This window comes from Apium graveolens, chromosome 6 (assembly GCF_009905375.1).
Source record: "Apium graveolens cultivar Ventura chromosome 6, ASM990537v1, whole genome shotgun sequence".
In the NCBI taxonomy this organism is placed as follows: Eukaryota; Viridiplantae; Streptophyta; class Magnoliopsida; order Apiales; family Apiaceae; genus Apium; species Apium graveolens.
The window spans coordinates 240,889,563-240,910,675 of record NC_133652.1 but is presented as its reverse complement, the minus strand read 5'-3'; the positions used below and the strand labels follow the sequence as shown (position 1 = coordinate 240,910,675).

General features: G+C 34.0%; 1 pseudogene; it reads left to right on the top strand.

Annotated features, from left to right (window-relative positions):
• The first annotated feature begins 5,017 nt into the window (after positions 1–5,017).
• On the top strand, positions 5,018–6,808 carry LOC141665817 (uncharacterized; annotated as a pseudogene).
• Positions 6,809–21,113: the final 14,305 nt, after the last annotated feature.

Here is a 21,113-nt window from a genome sequence, read left to right as displayed (position 1 = left end):
TCCGAAATCCGGAACTCTATCCGAACCCGATCCGAACTCGAAATCCGAAAAAACCCGAATTATATATATATATTAATTATATATAATATTAGAATTTTATATATTACACATTATAATATTATATATAATATGTATATTTATTTTATAATTTATATTATATATATTATTATATAATTTGTAGGACATATATTTTATATTTATGTTAAAAATTAACTAATCATAAAGTTTAATGAAATATAATTATTCAATCATTTAAACGGATGATAAGGTTTACAAGGTTAACAAAAGATCTTTTAGTAATAAATCTAAAAATCTAGGTATCAATTGAGTTGATTTTTTTAAATATTAGTTATACATATAATAACACAATTAATGATGCGGTGGAGTGGTTGAAGATGACATGTTAAAACTCTTTCTCTGCAAGTCACGTGTTCGATCCTTAACACTTGCAATATCAATAATTATACAAATTTTTAGATTTTCAGTGTCGGGTTCGGGTTCGGGTATGAAATCTAATTCAAAAAAAATTTCGGGTTTCGGGTATACTCGAATCCGATCCGAAATCCGATGGATCGGGTTCGGGTATTCATTTTCGGGTATTTTTCGGGTTCGGGACATGTTCGTGTATGGATAAAATTTTTGGGTTTGAATATGGATTCTGTAATACCCGACCCGATCCGGCCCGATTGTCATCCCTAGAGGTGTGATGTTGCTAATACTTTAACAATTTGGCTTATGGAGCAAATAATAAATTTGAATTGCTTCAAGGTCCATAAATCAAACTATTAAAGTAGAAACTCAACAAATAACTGCAACAGATATTCAACAAATATATGCATCTAAATATTGAGTGAAAGATGACATTCCAGATTTCACGCCATATCCCGTAGTGATTCATTTGCTGTCATCTCCAAAGGTAACTACTGGGCCAGCTTCCTTGTCCACTTCTGATAGCAGGGCCCTATCCTCGAACTCTTTTATATTAAACATTCAATGTTCACAATCCACGTGGTTCGCTTCACTTTTTCTTTCCCTGTCTATATTATAGATCAAGTTTTCTTTGGTACCCAAACTAAATTGGGTCCATAAGACTTAGAAGCATTTAAATATATAACATTTCTCTTAACAGAATTGACAGGCTTAATAGTTTTTGCTTTATCATTGATTGTTTAGTTTTTGCTTTATCATTGATTGTTTCCTTGTCACTTTCAGAAGCACCAACAGACTTGCTCTTGGGCTTGGTGACAGGTGCCACTTTCCTAGCTTTAGGAGGGCTTACAGTCTTTGATCTACCTTTATTCTTCCTAGCATGCTTATCATAATTATGAGATGTTTTCTGTGAGTGTGTGGAATCAAGGTAAGTGTGCATGAAATAAACTACACATGGCATGCAACAGATTTATCATACTTAGAAACTTTAGGCATGTTATGCATGTTATGCACATAAGCATTCTTAATATTGTCTACTTTAACCTTTCTACAAGCATGAGTAAGGTGATCAGCAGAACCACAGTTATTACATAACTTCCTAGGGCCATTAGTTCCTCTCCTGCCATTTCTACTTCTATTCTTCTTATTCTTGGAAGTAAAACCTAGTCCAGCAAAAGATAAGTCAGAGTCACTAGCAAAAGACACAGGTTTCTTTGTCTTTTGTCTCCTTGAGAGCTCTAGATCCTCAACAAGCATCTCATGATGAATATAAAGATTATCTTCATCAAAGGGCTCAACAATAGCTTTCTTAAATAGAGGCTTCTTAGCTTCTTTAAGAACATGAGGTGTACCAGGGGGATTGACAACTTTCTCTACAGGGTCATTTTCAACTACTCGTTTCTTAGAAGCTTTTCCAAGTTCGATGTAGTCTAGACATATCCCAACCTTTCCACCTACTAATTGATCAGCTATGAGCTTCTTAGCAAGATTTGTAGAATCATTAAAATCATGTAATTTAGTTTCTAATTCTGCATTCTTGTTCTTAAGCTCTTTCTCTGTCTCAAGGTGCTTAGTAATCTTAAGCTCTAAATATCTATTGGTTTGCTTAAGATTCTCAACGCTGACCCTATCTAGAACTAACTTATCATTTTCTTCTTTAACTTTCTTTAGTTCTACTTTAAGGTCTTCGACATCAAGCAGAGTACATATTAGTGTAGTATTAACGTTTCTATACACTTCTTTTATGGCATCATGTTGTTCAATACAATCCTTTGTATTGCACCGCGCCTTAAGATATTGATGAGAAATAGCATTTCCATACACTAGGACAATCTGCTTGAAGGTGACACAGTGTTCATTCTCACACAAGTTATCTGGAGGTAAAGCATGAATAGTTGGAAATGTTACTTGAGAAGAAGATTCTACCATCAATGCTAGATTTCCATATTGCTCTTCTTCTTCATCGGTGTCATTCCAGCTTTTCCATTCAGCTATGTAAGATTTTACTGGATACTTCCTGAGCTACCTGAGTCCTTCTTCTGATAAGCTTTGCCTTTATCCCTAACTTGTTGAGATTTTCTACATTTAGTGGCAAAGTGCCCAACCTCATCACAACTATAGCATCTGAACTTGCTTCTGTCTACCATCCCTATCTTATAACCTGATCTTGAAGATGAACTTGACCTCTGACCACGGTTGCTGCTTTCAGAACCCCTAAATCCTTGCTTTCTCCTAAAACTGATGTTACTGAACATCCCTGCTAGGTTGGCCATAGTAGGATCTTCCATGCTTTGCAGCTCCTCAGTGGTGTAGTAGTCACTTGGATTCCCAGAGAGGTTTCCATCATCCATCTCAGCCTCAAAGAGCATTTCAGCTTTAGACTTAGGCTTTTCAGCAGTAATGTCAAGCTCTTTGATTCCACTGGCTACAAGAGCAGTTATCTTGAGTAGTTCAGCATTCTTGCTATCAACTGTACCACCATCATTGATGATCTTCATTTATTTTTGCTCCATTTCATGAGTCTTCAGCTTACCATACAACTTCTCAAGTGTCATGGTTCCAAAGTCAACACGCTCACGAATAGATGAAGCCTTTTTCTCTAGATGGTGAGGTAGGACAAGTATAAACTTCCTGTTGACTTCTCTCTGAGGGTAAGTCTTGCCATGAATACTTAATTCATTTAACAGCTTATTCAGTCTTTCAAAGACCTGAGTGATACTTACTCCAGGCAAGGACTTAAAAGCCTCATATTGTGAAGTCAAGATATCCAATTGATTCTACCTGACATCTTCAGTTCCTTCCATAAGTAGTTCTATGGTTTCCCACATGTGCCTTGCACTATCACATACCATAATTTGGTGACTCATATCATCGTCCATCGAATCCACCAAAATAAGTTGTAGGCCTTCATCCAGAGCTATCAGTTCTTTGTCACGAGCACTCCATTCTGCTTCCGGACATGACATTCTCATATTAGGCAACTCCGGATGATCCTTCATCGGCACATGTCTTCCTTCTCTCAATACTCTCATATACTCTGGATTCGACGCCCAAATATACAATAGCATTTTCTTTTTCCATAGATTATATCTTGATTTATCGAACTGAGGAACCTTGATACTACTAACTTTCTGAGAGCTCATCTTTTCAGATCTGAGAAAAATTCACAATATACCGTCTTAAAATATTATAACCCAGTCAGTCAACAATACAAAACCAGTCAAGTCAAAACCAACAAATCCAAATCAGATCTCCACATCAGAAGCACTCCCAGACTCCGTACAACTAAAATCAACAACAAAACTTGCTAATCTAACGGACCAGATCCATATATCGATCAACAAGCTCTGATACCAATTGTTAGGTCCAAAAGGTACATACAAAGGGAGGGTGAATATATGTTCTTCGTTTTTCGTTAATTAATTGCAGCGGAAAATAAAACTCGAAAACGAAATAAACAAACACAAGGAGATTCACGGAATAATTCTTGTTATTAAGAAATTAAACTGTAAAGGGTTGCTTACAACTCCGAATATAAATGATTCGAAGCAACAAATATAGAGAGAACCAAAAATAATAACTATCAATCTATAGTTCTATCTATCACTCTAAGAATTTAAAGCTTCTATCAAAAGGTATTAAATACAATCATGAGAGCTTTATATAATGAGTATTACAAGTTTGTAAGGCTTTAATTGGTGTGGAATAAATTGGACATGACCTCCCCTTGTAAATTGAAGCTTTCAAAGTGAGCTGAGATAAATTTGCAAGAGCTTCGCACTTTGTAAAAATGGAGGAGATACAGATCCAATTACTGCTGATTTGATTATATAGATTGGTAGGGTGGAGAGAGAAGAATCTACGTGGCACAACCAGGGCCAAGCAATTCACTTTACAACGTTCAAAATAATTTATTAAATCGAAGTTGCGACTCAGAAAATTGTAACTGGCGAATTAGAAAATCACAACTTAGAAACAATTTCCTTTCTTTTTCTAATACCCACCCCATGAGTTGATAAAGCCAACCTGCGACCAGTGTTCTAAAAATCGGTCTAGGCGGCCGCCTAGGCGCTAGGCGGATGGAAAATGCCCGGAGAAGTGGCTAGGCGGGATTTTAGACATTTTTTCGAAAAGTCGGTCAACCTCGGATTAAAGCGGGTCAAAATCCGCCTAGGCGGTCCAAATCGGCCAAAAAAATCTTTCATATGGTAAAAGAAAATGAAGGCATTATAGGTAATTCACAAAATTGATATCCAAATTAAGCTACTGTTTCCCTAATTCTCTTCGCGACGATAGGTAAGTTCTTCAAGTTCTCATCTCTATTTCACAAATTGATATGGTTAATTACATCCCCATTTTTAGTTTTCTTCACCAATGCTTATAATGTATTGTATAAGTATATATCTGTACCATTGTGGCTTGTAGGCTTGTATAGATTCGACGATTCATTGATTTTTCATTCGTTATATACTTATATTTACATGGTTTGTGTTCTTGTGTTGTTAATTGATTTGTATTTTCTTGTTAGTTGTTTCTCGACAAACAAATTAAGTTATGATTTTTATGCTATGTTTGTGTGTATAGAAAAATGGACAATTCCTCTACACTTGCATCTAATTCAGAAGCTGTTGGTTCAGTCACCTCTTTAAAAAGAAAATCTGATGATGTTGGTTGGGAGTTCTGTGAACTAGCAGTTACAAATGATCCAGACAAAGTGAAGTGTAAACTATGCAATAGAGTGATCAGTGGAGGTGTCCATCGGCTAAAACAACATATTGCCCATATTAAAGGAAATGTGGCCTCTTGTCAAAAAGCTACTCCAATTGACAAAGCAAAGTGTATGCAAGCATTACTTCATCAGAAAAAGAAAAAAGAAGAAAAGAGGGAAAAACTTCAAGAATTGCAGGAGCGTGTTAATATTTCTGAAAAAAGCTCAAATGAAGTTGAGATTCTTGAAAGTTGTACGACACCATATTCGCTCGGTCCCATGGATAGCTTTGCCAGGCCAATATCTCTGGCAGATTCATTGGTTGAATCTCGCAAAAAACTGAGACAACAAAATATTAATGATGTCCTATTTAAGAAAAGGACTAGTGAGGTGCATGCGTACTTGGCACGCTCGGTGTATGAATCTGCAATACCTTTTAATGCTGTCAATAATGACGCATTTCAGCAACTTCTTGAGGCTGTGGGTCAATTTGGTCCTGGGTATATTCCGCCTACTCAATATCAACTTAGGGAGCCTCTGTTAAAGCAAGCAGTTGAGACAACTAAGGAAACAGTTAAGAAACAAGAAGAAGAGTGGAAAAAAAGTGGTTGTTCAATTCTGATAGATGCATGGTCTGATAGAAAGCGGTGGAGTATAATGAACTTATGTGTTAATTGCAAACTTGGCACAACATTCTTATCTTCTATCGAGAGTTCAGCTGATGCTCATACAGGAAAATATATCTTTGATTATGTGGACAAATGGATTGAAGAAGTTGGTTCAAAGAACGTTATTCAAGTAGTAACGGATAACGCGTCTAACAATATGGCAGCTGCAAACTCTTAAATGAGAAGAGGCCTTACATCTTCTGGACCTCTTGTGCTACACATACTTTAAATCTCATTCTTGAAGGAATAGGTATATAAATTATTATCTATTATGTAATTGAATAATTAAATCTGGAAATATTTACGTTTGTGGCAGCTTATTTATACTCTGCAGATTACTAACACAGGAAAGACATTGTTATTGACAGGGAAGATGCCAAAGTTCAAATTTGTTATTGACAAGTCTAAAGAGTTGACGATATTTATTTATGCTCATCACAAGACATTGTCCTTGATGAGAAAGTTCACCAAGAAGAGGGATATAGTGAGGCCTGGAATAACAAGATTTGCTAGTTCCTTCCTTACTATACAAAGTTTGCTGGAGAAACAAGAGAATCTGAAATATATGTTTCTTTCCAAAGAATGGCTGGAATGTAAATGGTCTTCAACTGAAAAAGGTACTAAGATATATAGCACCATTGTTAGGCAAACCTATTGGCAGGCTCTTTCGATGTGCGTGGAAATTTTTAAGCCTTTGGTAAAGGTTCTTCGACTTGTTGATGGGGATTGGAGACCATCTATGGGCTTTGTGTATGGTGAACTTAAGGATACTAAAAAAGAAATCATCCGTATTTGCAAAGGTGCAGCAGATATGTACGAACCCATTCTTGATATCATAGAGTCCAAATCTAAAGGTCGACTTGACTGTCCATTACATCTTGTTGGCTATCTATTAAATCCCTACTTTTTCTATAGAGATGATGAAGCTCAAACGGATCCAAAATGCATGGAAGCTCTACTAACTTGTGTTGAGTCCTTTTTTCCCGATGATTATGACAAATAGAATTTGGTATGTAATCACGAGCTTTTAAAGTACAAGGCAATGGAGGGAATATTTGGAAGAAAGTTAGCTATTTCTGGAAGATCAAATAATAATGATACTTTTAATCCTGGTAAATGTTATAACTTATAAGTTATAAGTATTTAGAATTTAGATTTATGTTATCCTATACTTCTATACTAATTCGTATATAAAATTTTTGGTTTAGTTTCTTGGTGGTCTAATTATGGATCTGAAACACCGAATCTGCAATCTATGGCGATGAAAATACTATCACTGACTATAAGTTCTTCAGGCTGTGAGAGAAATTGGAGCACTTTTGAAGGGGTAAGAATTTAACTATACAGTCTATAATTCATTATTATCGTTCACATTTAATTTGGTTTAATCTTATGATTTATAGATTCATACAAAAAAAAGAAATAAACTCGATGCTAATAGAATGAGAGACCTTGTGTATGTTCAATTTAATTCGAAACTTCTCAATAAAAAGAAGAAGAGGGAAGCTCATGATATTTTATTAGCCGATGATGCTAGCATGGCTCAAGCATGGATTGTAGAAGCAGATGAGGAAGATTTTGAATCTCAGGGGTCTACTAGCATTGTAGATGAAATATTTCGAGATCTTGATGAAGATAATTTTGAATCGGATGATGAAGAAGTTAATGCAGAATTAACATTCGAAGAAGATGAGGAAATTAATTGTCACTGGTGAATTAAATAGTAAGTATTAAACTATTAGTGTAACTTAATATTAGTTGTTGTCTATAGCCTGTAAATCTATTTTTGTTTCCCTTTGTTCTTGTTAAACTATAGACTATAGTACTGCAGTACTGTGACAATTGATAGCAAAACATTATGTTCCACTTTAATCTATCTTGTAAGTTTGTTATGACTTATGTGATCAATGCTTGAATGACTGAAAAAAGGCTTGTCAAATGTTATATTTTGTAATAACATATATATAATTAATTTTATAAAATAAAAATAATATTTATATATGACCGATTAATGCTCCGATTAATCCTTCCGATTAAACCCCGATTTCCCGATTAATCGCTAGAAGGTACCCTAACCGCCCTGGGACGCCTAGCGATTTCTTGAACATTGCCTACGACTCATAAATTTTCCTTTAGCAACCTGCGCTTCAATAAAACAGAAAGCAGTTGTAACATCCGGGATATCGCGTGTAATTATTTTTATTAATAAGTAATTTTTATATGATTATTATGTGATTTTCGTTGAATTATCTGATGATTGGTGTGAATATGTGAATGTTTATATGTGATACAGTATAAGTTTGTTAATTTTATTATGACCAGAATAAAATATAGATAATTTCGGTATTTTTCTGGTAATTTTTGGGTTGTTAAATGATTTTATATTGATTTATGAATTTATTAATTATTTTCTGAATAATTACAAAATTATTTTATAAAGCCGGGAATCGTCCAGCTTCAACCGTTTTTACGTTTTTACAACCCGAAACTCTTCCGAAAACTCCTTCCTAACCTAATCTGGTAATTCCTGACATTTTCCGTGTTTTGACTTTTTCAATCCGGATTACGGTTTGACCCGTGCGCGGCCCGGCGCAAGATTTTCGATACGATAATCAATTCGGTGAACCAACAAAACCCGTATTTTCGAAAGACGAGATATTCTTACATTATTTTCGTATAAAGTGTTTTATAAGAAGCCCGGTTTGGATAATTATCCAATACGGGTATCAAATCGGATCGTTTTTGTAGTTACTTAGCGGCTAAGCAACTAATTTAACGATCCAAAACGATCAAAAATGAACCAATATTCCAAAAATATATATAGACCTTTTATTATTTCATTTTATTCGTATAATCGTAATCAGTCAGTAAAACCCCATAAAATACAGAGAAAATGTCGAATTAATATCGCGTTCTTGAAAATCAAACGTACGAACGAAGGCGTTATCGAACTCCGATTCGGGCGTGCAACATATCAAAACGAAGCTCTCGAAAAGTACTTTCATAATCAATCGTCCGTTTTTATGCAGAAATCAAGGTATTTTTCTAATTTAATTATTTTATTTCGAATTATTTATGAATTAAAATAGGAATTTTTGTTCTTAATGTTGTTTGTCTGATTTGATGGCATAATCTGGTAGATAATTTTCTCCTGATCATTTTGGTATATTATACTTCAAATTTAGAGCCCAGTAACATGTGTAAATGATGGTTTGATTATTAATAATTCGAAATTAGGGTTTTAAACCTTTGAATGTTCTTGATAAGAATTTGGGGGATTGTAATTGGTGAATTCTGGGCGCGTATGGAGGTTATAAACAGATAGATCGTCCAAAAATAAGTCAATTTATGTATTTAGTTTCTCCGTTGACTGCCGGAATCGACCCGCCGGAAAAGCTTGAAGCTTCGCCGGCGTTAATGGCGATTTTGCCGGACTGTCAGCTCTGGGAACGTTGTACGGTGGTTATTGCTCTAATTGAATTGTTGCTGAGTTGGTACATGAAACCCAGTCAGCCACGAGTGGAGAAATGCTGTCCGGGCTGAGGATTTAAGCTCGCCGGAAAATCCCCTAGTGGCCGGATTCTGCAATTAGGGCGGCGGGTCGAACGGTTCTGCACGACCCGTTTGTTTGACCCTTCTTGACCTAGTTTTGATTCTTTAGAAACCAATTTCAAATCAGGAATGTAGTTTCTGATTTACTTTATTTAAAAATTATTTTAAAATTCTGTTTTATTTACAAAATTAATTTTTAAATTTCTAAAAATATATATTTAATTCTAGAAATTTATTTTAAATTCAGAAAAATTGTTTTTAATTATTTAAAAATATATCTGATTTATTTTAATTAAATTTAATTATTTAAATTAATCCATTAATTTGAAATTAATTGATTAATTAATTTAATTTATTATTAATTGATTTTAATTGATTTAATAATTAGATTTAATTATTTAAAATTGATTTAAAAATTCCAAAAATAGTTTCGAGCTTTAAAATATTATTTTAAATTATTTTCAAGGCTCGATAATTATTATAAAATTATTTTAAAGTCAGATTCGGGTGTTCGAACCCTAATATTTAACTATAAAATGATTCAGAGTCCCGTTTTAATTCCGAAAAATGTTCAAAACTTCGTAATAAATACCTGGAAAATTATTTTAACCCCGAATCTTGTTTGAAAATTTATTTTGATAAAATACCTTACGTGTTATGTGCTATGTGTTCACTGATTGATGCGTTATATGCCTATGTGGTTATGGTTTGACTGTTTTATTCATAACTTTCAATTCCTACGTCGGATTTGGGTAAAGCGAAGGGTAGATAAAAGCTTATGACGTCTATGTGACGATTAAAATAATACGAGTATGAATAATTGATAGATACTTGTGATGCCTAGTAGAGTCAGCAAGGCATAGAAAAGGAAACCAGTGGTCTATAAATAGAATCGAAACATCGAAAGAGAAGGCAGGTGAATGATAAATAGAAGAAAGGCATAGAAAGCGAAGGAAGGTGGTTGATGAGCAAAACTATTAGATGATTACAAGTAAAGTGGAAATCTTCAGTGATAAGGCAAGTACTTCTGAACCTTTTTCAAGATATATTACAAATATTTTCGAACTGTTTCATAATATGTCACTATTATTCAAAATAACTCATGTTTTATACTGCAAGCACTTTAAACTATTTAACCTTGAATCCTGATTCTTATTGATCTTGAGCCATAAGCTTTATTCTTCATAAACCATTGATTGTTGAATTCCCAGATACGAGCCATACATATACGATACTACTCCACAAATACATATATATCACATACTGATTCTGGTATTGAATTTCTTAACATACCAACCCTTATTCCTTGTTTAACAGATGACCAATTCTTGGAACCCTTGAACCCTTGGTCTTCTACTTTCTGATTCTTTCCTTGATTGAAAGCCAATCTTTTTGAATTCCTTGTTATACCTACATGGTATTGTGAATCACCCTATGTTTTAAGATAAATGTTGTTTATGATTCAGCTTATTGATTACATTGGTTATCATTTAGAATTGTTTTAGAATTGGATGGTTTTATAAATATGGACCAGATTCATGGTCGAACCAGATTTGTGGTCATAGTAGGCCAATATGTGCCATGGATCCAGTATATAGAGCAAAGCTGGGAGCCTTGCTCGGGGTTAGTGCGTGACTGATCAGCAGCCTAACCTTGGTTTTTAAAATGAAAAGTGAATATCTAATTCTAATCATTATTTATTCATAAACTTAATTCTTCTGAATCATTTCAATTAGTGATGGTTTAACCTCAATTGATGATATTAGTACTTGCTGAGCTAGTAAGCTCACTCTTGCAAAACTTTTATGTTTTCAACAGTTGGAAAGGAAATTGTTGGTAACGAGGATTCCCTGTCCAATGTGCGAGCTAGGATTTCCGGTTAAGATGGATCGTGCTAGCAGGAGCTTTATATTATAGATGAGTCATGTAAGATTATAAGTACGATATCCTTAGCCATTATAAGTTGAATTAGTTGGGATTTGGTACGCTGTAATAAAAGTTAAGATTATGGCTTGTTTTCATACTTTAACCTGTTGCGATCCGTGGTTGTGTACAGAAGGGTCAATGCATATAATACTTTATATACAGGTTTAAATATTGTGGTGTGTGATGTGAGCCCCAAACTTCTGACCCGGGTTTGGAGGGCGTCACAGGTTGGTATCAGAGCTACAGGTTGTATGTCACTGAAATATGCCTAGATTGTCGGGAATGGATAGAGGGTTAGGATTAGGATTAGGAAATAGAAAAATAGAACGTTGAGAGGTTGAGTGCGATCAAATAGTAGGTTTTAGTGGGATTCTGATGAAATTCAACATCTTTATCTAGCGACGCGATTTTCAGATGGCAGCGATGGAAGATTCTTTTATCCCTGGATCGTCTGATCATTCGGAGCCTTCATTCGGAAGACTATCATCTGATTCACGTCTTGCTCATCCACCGGTATTCGCCATGTCACCTCCTGCTGCGACGGTTGCACCTTTTCACATTATTGTCTCATTCCCTGATGCGAAGCTATCTATTCAAGAATCCCCCCACATGTTGATTCTGGTTCTACCGGATACACAACTATGGGTGTATCCTTTCTGTCTACCCTACATTCTGTTCTATAACATCAGTTTAAAACCCGTCTAACGAAGTAACATCACTTATGAGGATGGATTCGAAAGTTGCAATATATGGCGAGTACGCGAGGTATTAAAAATTGTGAGAAAGAACCTAGGGAGAAGATTCGTGTGTGCCGGAAAATGGCTGCTACCAGGGTATATGGGGTTACTAATGAGTAAGCTACCCACGATTATCTTGTGGAGTGAGCTAGATGGATCTTTAAAGAAATTTGAGAAGATTGGAAATCGAGAATTTTCTGGGAATTAGATGATGATATAATAACCAAAAATGATACGTATAGAAGTAATGCGATATAAACCGACCTTGTGTTATAAAATAAATATGATGATTACAGGATAAATTTGTTATACTTAGTAATCGTAAGAAGTAATGATGGAAGTATTACCAGTATGAAAGATTTGAGGAAAAGCTATGAATAAGATAATATGTAACGGTAACTGGAATTATTGTTGACCAATGAAGGTAAAATGGACCCAACAAGGGATAGAGGATATACTGAAATGAATGGGCTCTTACCTGATTGTTCCCTAATCTAGTACCTTGTAGTTGTTGTAAAGGACGACAACCAACTCATATAGTAATGATGACCAGGTGTATGATTTTCAAAATTTTAAACCAGTTTTTAAAAGAGATTTTCTTAACTTTAAAAACTTGGTTATCCAATTACTACTTGAGTTTTTTGTTCGATTCAGATTATCCATATGAATACTTGTTTTAGAAATTAGTATGGTTCGTTTAGAAGAACAAGTGGACCCGCTATATATTACGGAGAAACTGTTTATCCAATTGCTGAGACGATTAGAGCACGAGGAATATGTCAATTCACGAGAAGCTGAGTACGAGCAAAGAAGATTAAGAAAATCTCTAGACCTTCTAAAGGGAGAACGTTATAAACAAAAGAGGAGACAAGTTGAACGATTAGCAACATGAGCGAAATTTGAAGTTATGAGCATAAATCTCGTAAGATTGCAAATAAAATCGTATATGAACGTGGAAAAGTGATGCTAAAGATACAAGACCTAGTAACTGGGAAATTATTTTAATAATCGATTCAAGAAAGCATTTTTGAGAACTTTCTAAAGTTGATATACGATTCGGCATGGCATCTATTGATCGGAAAAGCGTTAAAGCTGTAAACAGATAAAATGCGGATGGCGACCAATGATATCAATCTTTCTTATCATTCTTATAAGTCTCGAGTAAAGTATGAACTTCTTTCATGATCAGCTTTATAAGGTGATTGTTGAATCCCTTTCAAATCATTCCTTCTTCAAAATATTGTTTCCTAATCGGGAAAAGCAGTGTTATGGTGTGACGATTTGTCGAAATGACAAAGAGTCTAGTGGAATGCCACCTAATCATATGTTGTGTGCCATATGGTATGAAAGACTGGCCATCTTGAGTAATAATATGGTTGTCTCATTCCTATTCAAATCATTATTCATTCTTTCCTCTTAAATCCTGATTTGTTGATTCATGAATTTCTTCGATTATTTCCTTGTACTCCTATCCCTTATAAAAAAAAGTTTCCAATCAGAAAAAGATACCCAAATTTCTTCTTGTGTAAGATCTGTTCTTTGAATATCTTAAAAGGAATGAAAATGAACCCGTACAGCAGAGGGAGTGATGTGGGCAATTGCAAGCCGAAGAATGGTGGACATTTACATGCAGAGAAGAATAATTATGCCGATAACGGGATTGCTGCGAGAATATTAAATCAAAGACGGAAAATCTATATACATGATACATTTCGAGTCTGAGATTTTGGCATGAATTGGAGTAATTAGCAAACTGTATGAGGTAAATTAACTAGAGAAACACGAAAGTAAAACTACATGTATCAGATGAGATAAATGATCGATTGGACAATGAAGGCGAATGAAGAAATTCTTAACAATAACCAGGTAATCAAGTAATATGTTGTGAAGATGAAGCATACCTTAATCATGTGGGAGATATTTATTATGAAGATTCAAGATCGAAAAAAATGCTAGATACGAATAAACTTTGAGTGTGTTCATCAAGGGATGGTTGGGATTTCCCACTCAAGAAAATGAGTTGTGGTAAAATTTACGCTTGTAGCAGGGTCGGCAAAGAAGGTTCAATATGGAAAGACATAAGGGGAGATGAAGATATGGTGGTTTGACTGCAACAATTTTTAAGATGTGAAGCTTTAAAACCAAATGAACTCATTCGCAAGATTTTAAAAGTGTTGGTTGAGACCAGGTGTTGGTCATCAAAGGTTGAACAAGTTAATTAATAAGAACAGGTGTATACTGTCACGGGTGGACTAATTGTTAAGTAGAGAGATTGAATTGAAACATGAATTAGAAGAATTTTAGAATAATTTATAATTGTACTCAGTAGTGATATTCTGTTATAATCAGAGAATATGGGAAAAAGGTATGGTATAATGAGAATTGTTCGTGATAATCTTAAGTTGAATTAGATACATGGGTTGTGCTGATTAATATTACATGAGGTAGTGAAATGGTGAGTTTAGAAAATGAAAGTGGACCGGTATATTTGAGGGTTGATTGTAGATTATTTGATTGATTGTTGGTGTCGGCTTGAGTCCGATTGGGAGTCAATAATATAAAGGAGATGCTGCCCAAATTTTCCGGAAAATACCCTACTCTTAAAAATGGAAAGTATACTTCTGTGTGTTATAGATATTCATGTTGATACTCCAATTAATTGTGATCTCGATTCTCGAAAGAGGTTGTTACATCCAATTCGACTCTATATAATTGGTCTTTGATTTCATTTAGCTAGTCATCATTTAGTGCAATTGATCAATTAAGTAAATTAATTGGCTAATTGTACCAATTAATGGTCAGTTACATGGAGATCGATTCTAATTAGATTAAGGCAAATTTTAATGTGACTTTCAAACCGAAATCAAAATAATGAGAAATTGGGGAGAAGTAAGGACGCTAGTAGAATTCAGAAATTGTTGCAAATGTGTGAGTTTTTACTTGGATGAGTATGCCCTTCATAATGGACAAGTGAGAAGAATATTTTCAAGAGCCAAAGATTTAAGATGAAGCAGCGAGAAGAAGGAAGAAGGGAGATGGAATAAGTAGAAATTAATAACTACACCAGTATGGATTTCATAAGACAGTCAGGGGGATGTTATCATTTGCAACAAAGTTTTATCAAAGGACATCTTTTTTCTGATAATCATATAATAAATGATTTTCCAAGTATTTTTGTTTTGGATAAAGTGTGAGATACAATTTTAATTCAGTTTCCGATTAATGTTGGTACTTAGGTTGTTGTTAAATATCGAAAGTGGTATTAATACAGATGATTGATGTTCACTTCAGAATGGGATGTTGTGAGCATCAGAGTTCGTACTAATATCTAATTTGATATGACGACAAAATGAGTATTAATGTCAAGAGTTCGGTTTTGAATAAGCTATGAGAATAAAGAGCGGAGATAGAAAAGGAAGTGGAATCAAAAGGGTGATAAAGAAATTTCATAAGATGCCAGGAAAAGTAAACGTAGTAACAGATGCATTAATTAGAAAGGAAAGACCGAACGTGTTGACAGTGTCAGAAGAATTATACAAGGAATTTCAAAAGTTGAAATTGAAATCCAGAGCTTGCAAACCTAACAATGCAAAGACGTATAGTATGACTTTTCAGCCAGAATTGCTAGAGAAGGTAAAGAAACGTCAAGGGGAAATAATAGATCAAGATATTATCATTAGAGAAAATATATATATACTCAAAGAAATGATCAAGGCATTCCCAGATTTTATTTCAGAATTTGGGATTCCACTAGTGACAGAATTGAAGGATGGAACTTTACAAGAAGCTTACAACTCAAGACATTCGGTCCATCCATGAAGTTCCAATATGTATAGAGATTTAGAGAAAAATTATTGGTGGCCAGATATGAAGAAAAAAATGGTGGGATAGATTAGCAAATGTTACACGTATCAAGGAGTTAAGGCGGGACATCAAAGACTAGATGGATATATTTCTCCAAGAAATGTCATGGTAGTGCCACCCGAGAACCAAAGGTGAGGAAAGCGTTAATTATATTATTATTGATAGGTTATTCAAACCTGATCATTCTCATTTAGGAATAAACGGTTTATCCCATAAGTGGGTTAGTTGTTGCTTAAAGAAATGGTGGTGCGTCATCAGATCCAGAAACTAATTGTAGATAATCAATATTGTGTGATCTGAAATTGGACAGAAGTATTCAAAATATGATAAATTATGTTGAACCAAAAAAGTATATACCACTCCTAGATGAACGGGCATTAAGTAAGGTGGAACTAAAAAGATAAGAGTTTGGTTAAACGACAATAACTCAAGAGATTCAAGTTACTCCGAAGGTATGATACGAGATATAGATGTCAAAGAGGACTGTCTGATAATATGGCACAAAGAAAGAATAAACGTTATACGTAACTAGACGTCATGGAAAGCATTGCAGACAGTTCGTATGAGAACTCCTTAGAACCAAAATAAATGATAATATAAATTAGAATATGCCGGTGATGCCTCCAGGTTATTGTACTTTCCTCAAAATGGTAAGAGATCTTTGCCCGATGAATATACTCGATTGTGGTTTAGGGAAAAATAAGTCTGTGCGTCAGTCATATTCAGTCGAAATTTTCTCGTAAATTCTTAACTCTGGAGTAATTTCGAGAACGTTAGAAATTGAATACGCCATGGTTTCAATATGTTATTTGTAGATAGACGAGAATATTAAAAGAACAATTAGAGAGCCTGGAATGCGATTGGAAGCGATTATGAATTAAGTCAAGTGAATAGAGAAATATGAGGGAATGGGATTCAATAACCAGTAGTTATTGCCAACGTTCATGAGCACGAATTACTAGAATTACAAAGAAAAGCTAATTAGTAAGCATTATGCTGGTCCCTTTTGAGACAATAAAATAGTAAGGATAAGTGTAAGTAGGCTTCACCGCCACACTTTTAGCAGATTCATAAGGTATTCATACGTGTACACTCAGGAAGAATAATTTAGCTCCATTATATATAAAATGGAGACTTGAGTTGAATTATATGAGCATCAGATAGATTATGATGCCAATAAGAAGCTGTTAAGTAGTGAGTGATGCTGCGAGTAAAAGTTTATAAAAAGTTGTAGGGTTGAAAGATCAACCTGAGAAAATGGAAGTGAGATACTTGAATATATCATTATCCGATCCTTAGTATGATTCCGAGGATATAATCCTTTTAAGGGGGAAAGGATGTAACATCCGGGATATCGCGTGTAATTATTTTTATTAATAAGTAATTTTTATATGATTATTATGTGATTTTCAGTGAATTATCTGATGATTGGTATGAATATGTGAATGTTTATATGTGATACAGTATAAGTTTGTTAATTTTATTATGACCAGAATAAAATATAGATAATTACGGTATTTTTCTGGTAATTTTTGGGCTGTTAAATGATTTTATATTGATTTATGAATTTATTAATTATTTTCTGAATAATTACAAAATTATTTTATAAAGCCGGGAATCATCCGACTTCAATTGTTTTTACGTTTTTATAACCCGAAACTCTTCCGAAAACTCCTTCTTAACCTAATCTGGTAATTCCTGACATTTTCCGTGTTTTGACTTTTTCAATCCTGATTATGGTTTGACCCGTGCGCGGCCCAGCACAAGATTTTCGATATGATAATCATTTCGGTGAATCAACAAAACCCGTATTTTCGAAATACGAGATATTCTTACATTATTTTCGTATAAAGTGTTTTATAAGAAGCCCGGTTTGGATAATTATCCAATACGGGTATCAAATCGGATCATTTTTGTAGTTACTTAGCGGCTAAGCAACTAATTTAACGATCCAAAACGAACCAATATTCCAAAAATATATATAGACCTTTTATTATTTCATTTTATTCGTATAATCGTAATCAGTCAGTAAAACCCCGTAAAATACAGAATAAATGTTGAATTAATATCGCGTTCTTGAAAATCGAACGTACGAACGAAGACGTTATCGAACTCCGATTCGGGCGTGCAACATATCAAAACGAAGCTCTCGAAAAGTACTTTCATAATCAATCATCCGTTTTTATGCAGAAATCAATGTATTTTTCTGATTTAATTATTTTATTTCGAATTATTTATGAATTAAAATAGGAATTTTTGTTCTTGATGTTGTTTGTGTGATTTGATGGCATAATCTGGTAGATAATTTTCTCCTGATCATTTTGGTATATTATACTTCAAATTTAGAGTCCGGTAACATGTGTAAATGATGGTTTGATTATTAATAATTCGAAATTAGGGTTTTAAACCTTTGAATGTTCTTGATAAGAATTTGGGGGATTGTAATTGGCGAATTCTGGGCGCGTATGGAGGTTATAAACAGATAGATCGTCCAAAAATAAGTCAATTTATGTATTTAGTTTCTCCGTTGACTGCCGGAATCGACCCGCCGGAAAATCTTGAAGCTTCGTCGGCGTTAATCGCGATTGCCGGACTATCAGCTCTAGGAACGTTATACGGTGGTTATTGCTCTAATTGAATTGCTGCTGAGTTGGTACACAAAAACCAGTCAGCCATAAGCGGAGAAATGCTGTCTGGGCTGATGATTTAAGCTCGCAGGAAAATCCCCTGGCGGCCGGATTCTGCAATTAGGGCGGCGGGTCGAACGGTTCTTCACGACCCGTTTGTTTGACCCATCTTGACCCGGTTTTGATTCTTTAGAAACCAATTTCAAATCAGGAATGTTGTTTCTGATTTACTTTATTTAAAAATTATTTTAAAATTCTGTTTTATTTACAAAATTCATTTTTAAATTTCTAAAAATCTATATTTAATTCTAGAAAATTATTTTAAATTCAGAAAAATTGTTTTTAATTATTTAAAAATAAATCTGATTTATTTTAATTAAATTTAATTAGTTTTTAATTATTTAAATTAATCGATTAATTTGAAATTAATTGATTAATTAATTTAATTAATTATTAATTGATTTTAATTGATTTAATAATTAGATTTAATTATTTAAAATTGATTTAAAAATTCCGAAAAATAGTTTCGAGCTTTAAAATATTATTTTAAATTATTTTCAAGGCTTGATAATTATTATAAAATTATTTTAAAGTCAAATTCGGGTGTTCGAACCCTAATATTTAATTATAAAATGATTCGGAGTCCCGTTTTAATTCTGAAAAATGTTCAAAAATTCGTAATAAATACTTGGAAAATTATTTTAACCCCGAATCTTGTTTAAAAAATTATTTTGTTCAAATACCTTACGTGTTATGTGCTATGTGTTCACTGATTGATACGTTATATGCCTATGTGGTTATGGTTTGATTGTTTTATTCATAACTTTCAATCCGTACGTCGGATTTGGGTAAAACGAAGGGTAGATAAAAGCTTATGACGTCTATATGACGATTAGAATAATACGAGTATGAATAATTGATAGATACTTGTGATGCCTAGCAGAGTCAGCAAGGCATAGAAAAGGAAACCAGTGATCCATAAATAGAATCGAAACGTCGAAAGAGAAGGCAAGTGATTGATAAATAGAAGAACTGCATAGAAAGCGATGGAAGGTGGTTGATGAGTAAAACTATTAGATGAGTACAAGTAAAGTGGAAATCTTCAGTGATAAGGCAAGTACTTGTAATAACCCCAAATTTTGGAATTTTTGAAACCCTTATGAATAGTGTTTTTTGCTGATTATGCTGAATAAGAAAACTTTTCATACCACACTATGTAGGGGTTCTTTTATTGATCTTCTGAGATATTATTAGTACTCTATGTGGTATATAAGTGTATGTAAAGATCGTCAGAATCCAAATCCGAACACTTTGATTTTTCCCGAAAATCCACCAGATACTGAAAGAATTGAGTATAAGGTAACAGGATAAAAAGGATTTAAATTCAAGGATTATAAGAGATGATCATAAAAAGAATATAATGTATTGAGAAAGGTTAAGGAAACCCAAGTAATAAGATCCCGGGTATGATCCCTCAAATGACAAACGAAAACGAAAGTTAAGCGAACCGTATAACAGATCAGCGGTCATTAGCCAAGTAATTAGAAGCTACTCAAAGAGGTTAGTGAGAATGATGTCATCAAACCAACAAGAAGAGGACAAGTGTGGAGGGTGACATCACATGATGACCAAAGCATGACATAAGGGAAGGAAGTGTGGTTGATTTATAACCACACAATTTTTCATGGTTAAAAATGATTAAAACAAAACAAAAATAACCAACCAAGGCAAAATCAAAACAAATCACAAAAAACACAAAAGCTCTTCCCTTTTATTCATCAAGCTCTCGGCTTTCCTTCATTTTCAAGAAGAAAAAAATCAAAATCCAAGATCCAAGCATTGTTAAATCATGAGGTAATTATCCAAGGTTCCTTATACATAGATATAGCTATCCCATGAATCTAAGCTTCAATTTCCTTCACAATCTCTTCCTAAAAATCATGGAAGAAGAGGGTGAATAGTGTTTTTCAAGAACTTAAATTTTTGTTCTTGAATTTTTGTTTAGATTAAGCTTGGATAAGGACTTTCAAGGGTGATTCCAAGCTAATTAGTTACTCCCACTCACAAGGAAGGTATAATCTCTTAACCTAGCTTTGTTATTGAATGTTAAGAGCATAATATAAGTATTATAGTTCATGATAGGCTTGATTGTTGTGTATGTAGAGATTAGTTGGTTTTGTGGTGTTTTTGGAGTTATAGATCTTGATAATTAGTTAAAGAACTTAAGTAAGCTTTTAGTTCATGATTGGGAAGTAGTATAAGTTGATAATATTGAGTTGTTGGGGCTGTTATGGTGAAGTATGGATGGAGTTGGGTTGTGATGTTGATTGTGGGTTGATTTGGAGTGGTATAAATTTGGGTAATCGCGTAAACATAGCCGTCGTAATGCCCGATTTACCGTAGACTGTTTTTGTTCTTAACATCAGAACCGTTGAACTCACTGTTAGGTTTTGACCATTGCCATGTTTAGATAGTTCATGTTACAAGCTTCATTTTGATATGTGGTTCGTTTGAATCCGATGTACGGTTTAGGAGAAACGACCATTTTAAGTAACGGCGTTTCGCGAACGAACCATTACCCCTCGCCTTACTTTGAAACATA